Genomic DNA, 6,976 nt, shown 5'->3' on the forward strand with positions numbered 1-6,976 from the left:
CGACTAGAAACACATTCATGGGCCAGGATTCAGGCCCACAAAAGGCCTAGAAGGCCCATCATAACAATTAGGCCAGTAAGCCTGGAATGGAGCAGAGCTCGAGAGTGGTGCGGCAGTGTGGCTTATAAACCACTGCGCGCCCCTCTCAACTAGCGAGGTGGGACTAAACTTTGGCCGCGACGCGGGCAGCACAGGGGCCTTTGGTCCCGGTTGGTGGAACCAACCGGGACTAAAGGGTCTGCATTGTTACCGGATCGTGGCACCAACCGGTAACAATGCCCCCCCTTTAGTCCCGGTTGGTGCCACCAACCGGGACCAAAGGCCTCTGCTTCCCGCCCTTTGGGCTGCTGAAAAGAGACCTTTGGTCCCAGTTGGTGGTACCAACCAGGACTAAAGGGTGGCATTGGTCCCGGTTGGTGCCACGAACCGGGACCAAAGCCTTTTCTCTATAAGAAACACTTAGCAGTTTCTGCAAAAATCACTTCTTCTCCGCCCCGACGCCCCCATGCGGCTCCTCGTCGCCGTCATCGCCGAGCCCTGCCCCGACGTTGTCGCCTGCGCCCTCGCCCAACGCCGTTGCCGTTCGCCGCCTTGCCCCGACGCCATCGCCCTCGCTCGATGCCGTCGCCCTCGCCCGACGCCATCGCCGCTTGCCGCCCTGCCCTGACGCGCGCCGCCCCGGCCCGCCCCCATAGTCACCGTCACCCTGCCCCGTCCCCTTCGTCGCAGTCGGCCTGGCGCGCCCCCTGCCTCGTCGCCGACCCCGCGCCCCTGCCCCTCCTCGCCTTGGTCCGGCCGGCGCCCACCCCTGTTTTTTAAAATATATGTGATGATTTATATGCGTGTTTTTTTCATATATATGATGATATATATGTTTGTTATCATAATTGCTTTTGTTCAGATATACGATGATTTTTTATCGAACATGATGTTTTTTCAGATTATATGTATATGATTTTTTATAGTTTATAATGTTTTTGCTTTTTTATAAAAATGTATATATGTTTGTATGTTCTCTGTGTATATATGTTCAGATATGCAAAAGTTAGATTTTTAGAGAAGGTTTATCTATATATGTTCTCTGATTTAGTACATTTTTGGTTAGTTTTATTTTTAGATAAGTTTTATATATCTAGCTATAGGAAATGAAGAAGAAGAAAAAGAATGGGTGCAAAAAGGAAAATAAGAAGAGGAAGAAAGGAGAAGAAGAGGAGAGGAAGAAGAGGAGAAATAAATAAGAAGAGGAAAAAAGAAGAAAAAGAAGAGGAGAAGAAGAAAGGAATAGAGAAAACGAAGAAGAAAATAGAACAAATTCTATTTTGTCTTCTCCTCTATTCCTTTCTTCTTCTCCTTTTTTTTCTTCTATTTTTCTTCGATCGCTTCTCTTCTATTCCTTTCTTCTTCTCCTCTTTTTATTTCTTCTTTTGTCTTCTTATTTTTTATCAGGTATATGTCGTTGTCGATATACCCCCTCCCAATAACTTTAACACGAGGGGGGGGGTTCATATACCCCCTCCCCGATAACATTATTTTCGCATGTATGTATGTCGTCGTTGTCGATATAACCCCCTCCCGGATAACTTCAACATGAGGGGGGGCTGATATACCCCCTCCCCGATAACATTATTTTCGCATGTATGTATGTCGTCGTTGTCGATATAACCCCCTCCCGGATAACTTCGACATGAGGGTTGTCGACCAGAACTCTCGAGGACACCAAAACCCTAGAAAAAAATGATGTTGGTCTCCTACCCCCTCCCACCGCGCCCCTACCCGACAAACTCTCTCGAGGCCACGCAAATTTACCAAGTTAAAAGAGCGTTGTCGTCGAGGCTACCCCAAACCTTTGAAGCGTTGTGTCGAGGCTGCCCCAAACCCTTGAAGCGTTGTCGAGGCCACCCCAAACCCTAGAGAAGCAGCGTCGAGGCCACTAATATGATTCCTTATTCTGATTAGCTAGCTAGTTCTACGTTTGCCACTAATATATATCCATCTGTCATGTTTGAATAATAATTGCCATGTTGTAAATATTTGCAGGAAGTATGGAGCACCCGCGAGACAAAGCAATAGAAGCGATGTTGGGGGACATAATCGCAAAAAGAAGTGATGTCGTTGCGTCGTTTCTCAACGACACCGATGGTCTGGAAGGATGGGGTAGTGAAGAAGAAGGCTATGATTATGATGGCACCAGTGACCCATCAATGCTGGTACAAGAAGAAGGCTATGATTATGATGGCTCCGATGACCCAATGCAGGTACAAGAAGGAGACCGTGATGACGGCTCCGGTGACTGAACCGAGTCTGGCCAGGTATATATATAAGTTAAGCCCGTGCTGACTAGCTAATTGATGCATTCATTGTTTTAATATGTACACATATTAATTAACTCTCGTCTTTCTGCTTTTCTCTAGCCCTCCGGATCGAGCACAACTTCGGAAAAGAAATGAGGCCCGAAGAAAAAGTTGCGCTCGGATGAAAGGTTTGAGATCACAACAATTGCGTGAGATGGCAAGCCGATTGAACCCATCCGGACAAGGGATGCATTTCGTGCTCAGTGCGGGGTTCTTGTTAGGGACAAGATCCCGATCAGTATCCACCAATGGTTAAAGCCTAAGATAGAAGACCGTGAGGTGTCTTATGTCTCCGATATGCAGAAAGAAGATCTTTGGACAATGCTTAAGGAAAATTTCACCCTACCGCTAGGGGAGGATCCGGAGAAGCCAGTTAAAGAGCAATTGATAAAGTCTCATGCTCTTAAGAAGATGGCAGAACTATTCAGGAGGTGGAAGAATGAGCTGAAAACAGGGTTTGTCGATGAAGAACTGACACCAGAATTCACCGGAAAGTATGAAAAGATCAGAGATCACTGGCCCACATTTGTGGCCCACAAGACATCAGAAAAGAGTAAGAAGATGTCAGCGACAAACAAGAAAAATGCTATGAAGAAGAAGCATCACCATTGCATGGGGTAAGGTGGCCACCTCAAAGCCCGACCTTTGTGGGACAAGGCTGAGAATGACCTGATTGCTAAAGGGGTCGAACCAGAGACATTGAACTTGCCAGACCGTTGCCGGACTTGGTTCTTCGGGGTTGGCAGAACCTTGGACCCTGTATCAGGGAAGTACGTTTGGACGAAAGAGCAACTGTGAATACCCGCCAGGAGGCTTCAGGAGTATATCGAGAAAGCGCAGCAAGGGACGTTCGTTCCAGACAGAGAGAATGATGAGCTCACAATGTCCCTCGGGAATCCTGAGCACCCTAGATGGACACGAGGCACGCCAGGCTCCCTTTCGTGGAAGGCCGGGTTTCCGGACATAGGGGGTTACAAAAGCCAGGAGAGGAGGAAGAAAGTGGAGCATAGCCAACTACAGGCGCTGCATGAAAGGGTACAAGGGCTAGAGGAACGAGAAGCAGGTCGCAGCGAATGACCTACCGAAGCTTCCCCGCCATCTCAGCAGAGAAGCAGCGTGGCTTCCACCGAGCAGACTCAGCAGCTGGAGCATGTCTTCACGGCTCCTGCTAGCTACCCCGTGGATGCTATCACGGAGTCTCAACATTGCCACCTTATGGCGCGATGAATGACATTGAAAGTCAAGGCGGCTGTTGGCTTTGTTTTCCTACTGAACCTGGCACAACCTACCACGGCCGATCGATTCTAGAAGGATATGCTAGGGTGATGGTGGATCAAACAACGGACAGATTTGAGGAGCTTGAGCTTGACCACCCTATGGGTGAAGGGGAGATTCGGCTGGGTTCTTCTATAAGGACTCCATGCCTATGGCAGAAGGAGCTCATCAACCTTCCGAACTGGATGCCTTCGTCTCCTCCTCCTCCGGCAAGTCAGGACACTCTGCCTCCTCCTCCGCCTCCTCCTCCGGCGAGTGATTAGGGCACTCAGCCTCCTTCTCCGGCACGTGGCGGCACTCCGCCTCCTTCTCCACCTGCGCCGACGCGCCCGAGCAGCCAGCCTCCTCCTTCTCCGCCTCGTCAACAAGGGCGGAAGAGACCCGCCGCTGCTCCGGCTGCTCCGGCGCGTCGTCCTTCTCCTCCGCCTCGTAGGAAAGGAAAGATAGCCGCAGCCGCTCCATCTGCTCCGGCGTCTAGCAGTACAGCCATAGGCAGGCAATAGAGATACGGTCCTTCTCTGAAGACTCCAGAGAAGTTACCATACGAGAGGAGCCAAGAGGAAAACACGAACATCGTGCAAGCCGAAGTGACCAACTTCTTTGAAGGGGTGAAAGCAAAGAAAAATCCACCTCCGGAGGAGAAGATAGATCAGGTAAAAGCGAAGCGTACTCTAGCTGCCCTGAAGAAACCACGAAAGTCTCCGGTGAAAGGCAACTATGAGTGTATTCTTACAAAGTCATTTATCGAAGCGGAGTGTTCGGGAAGTACTGTCAGTGGTCAAAGGTTAGCAAAACGACGAGCTGGGAAAAAAGTTGCCCAGCTCAGCAAACAAGCGAACCAATCGTTACCCTGCTCCAGGTGTCTAGCGATATCATTGCTAAAGATCCGGGGATGGTGCCCGGTTATAACGATCTTGGAGATTACCAGCCCGACGATGTACATTATGATTTCTTGGAGGTGGACGTACACAAATACGAGTACAGGAAGCTTCTCATCAAAGATGAAAGATCTCTAACAACGATGATGCGAAGATTCCATGATTGGTACATGAAAACCTGCAGAGAGTCTGAAGGGAGGAATATTTTGACGCTGAGAGTTAGAGAGGAGCATGACCTCGTTGGAATTGAACTATTGAATGCTCCATTGGAGGAGTTCTTTGAGTTTTTCAATCTAAAGGCCCTCGATGAATTAATGATCACTTGCTACTGCATGTAAGTACTACTTCTATCATTAAGTCTCTATATATAGGTCAGCTCTTTCATTTCATGTATTTTTAATTATCCTCACTATATTATGCAGATTGAAGATCGCCGAATTGAAGAAAAGACAAATCGGTGATATTGGGTTCATTAACACAAATCTCATAGATGCATATATGGTTGAATTTCAGGCCAAAGATACCGAGGACAAGCTGCTACAATTGTTTGTATTAAATCAAAACAAAGCTATAATACTTCCTTATGAATTCCAATGAGTGTTACTGTCTTGTGCATATTCTGTTTCCCTTATTAGTCGAGGTTATAGTAATATAATTGATGAGTTATGCATGTGTGCGCAGCTTCCACTATATTCTCCTAGAGATTAAGCTTGAGAAGGGACTAGTAACTGTCTTAGACTAGAGAAGAAAAGATCCGAATGAGCATGCAGACATGACTGAAATTCTAGAAAAGTAAGTTAAATCGATCATTATCGCACCATATCGGCAACTTAAACTTGTTCATTTCCTGATATCAAGTAATTGTTTTCTTCGTCTGGCAGGGTTTGGAAAAAATTCACCTCAAAAACTCCGGGACTGCCGAAGAAGCTGGAATTTAGACACCCGAAAGTAAGTACTATAGTAGCATGTTCCACGCATCTCCTACTGATTCAAGTGCTAGTTTCATGAATGCTATTTAGCATGCTTGCTAATTATCAGTTTGATTGACCTCCATTTCTTGTAAAGTGGTTGTGGCAGGAACAAGGAAAAAATTACTGTGGACACTACATCTGCGAGTCCATCAGCCACACGACCTGTGAGCGGGGCTACTCTAACAAACAATATGAAGTGCGTAAATAATAATACTCACAATTTTACTTTATTACCATCATTTGTGTTCAGTTTCATGTATTCATATATATATATATATATATATATATATATATATATATATATATATATATATATATATATATATATGTATTGACCCCCTTCTTCAAATTAGATATTTCGGATGCGTGATGAACTCCTACCACTAGATCGTATGCGAGGAATTCAAGAGGAATTGGCGGCATTCATTCTTGACCACGTGATCCCTAAAGAAGGAGAATACTATGTGGATCCTGATCAGATCGATTTTAGTTAGGAGATTATATTGTAAGAGATGCTTATGTTGTATATATGTAGCCAGTAGCGTTGGATAGATATACAGGAACTTGTTGTTAGACCAATCTCTCGGAGAAGGAGAGGTGGTCGATATCACTTCTCTCTGTATGCATCTGTTCATGACGATCTTCTGTTTCCTTCATTTGCTTACTAGCTAGCGTGTCTAGTCATCTCTATACGTATATTACGTAGCGTCGACCAAGCACGGAGATAAGAGAGGACACTTCTCTATATTAATTAGCTAGCTAACATAAATACATGAAACACCTCAAATTAACCCCCCAAAATCCCCTAAGCCCCCCCTCCCTTTCAAAAAAAACCCCCATCCCCTGAAATAATGCTGACGCGTGGATGCCTATTGGTCCCGGTTGGTGCCGCCAACCGGGACCAAAGGGCCTCCTGCCTGGCCTCGCCGCACCGGCCACGTGGAGGCCCATCTGTCCCGGTTCGTGTAAGAACCAAGACTAAAGGCCAATGGCATTAGTAACGACCTTTTAGTCCCGGTTTCAAAATCGGCACAGAAGGCCCTTACGAACTGGGACAAAAGGCCCTTTTCCTACTAGTGTGGGGTATGTAGCATGGTGAAGTACCCAAAGCCTCATTAACTCTGGGGAGACCACGCTGACAGAGAAGATATTTGCACGGATGACCTCATTAAAGGCCAGATCATTTTTGTCTGCCGGAGACTTCTGGACAAAACTATAGCATTCTATCAACTTGGGCGTGTATTTATGCTAAACTTTTTTATTTATGTACCACATGGGCATGTAGAATTTTAAGATCAATTGAGAGGGTCTCCAACATAGAGTCTGATAGAAGCGGTTCCACGGGCATATACATGTTCATTTTAGGTGGTTTGTCCGCGGATGGTCTGCAATCGTCACGTGCAATTTTCTCCCCTATATGAGAATTGTTTGGCACTTCGTCTCCGGTGACGGCATATCCTCATGGAATCTCCTCTGTATCATTCATTGGCCACTTAAGAAG

Source organism: Triticum dicoccoides, chromosome 6B (assembly GCF_002162155.2).
Source record: "Triticum dicoccoides isolate Atlit2015 ecotype Zavitan chromosome 6B, WEW_v2.0, whole genome shotgun sequence".
NCBI classification, from domain to species: Eukaryota; Viridiplantae; Streptophyta; class Magnoliopsida; order Poales; family Poaceae; genus Triticum; species Triticum dicoccoides.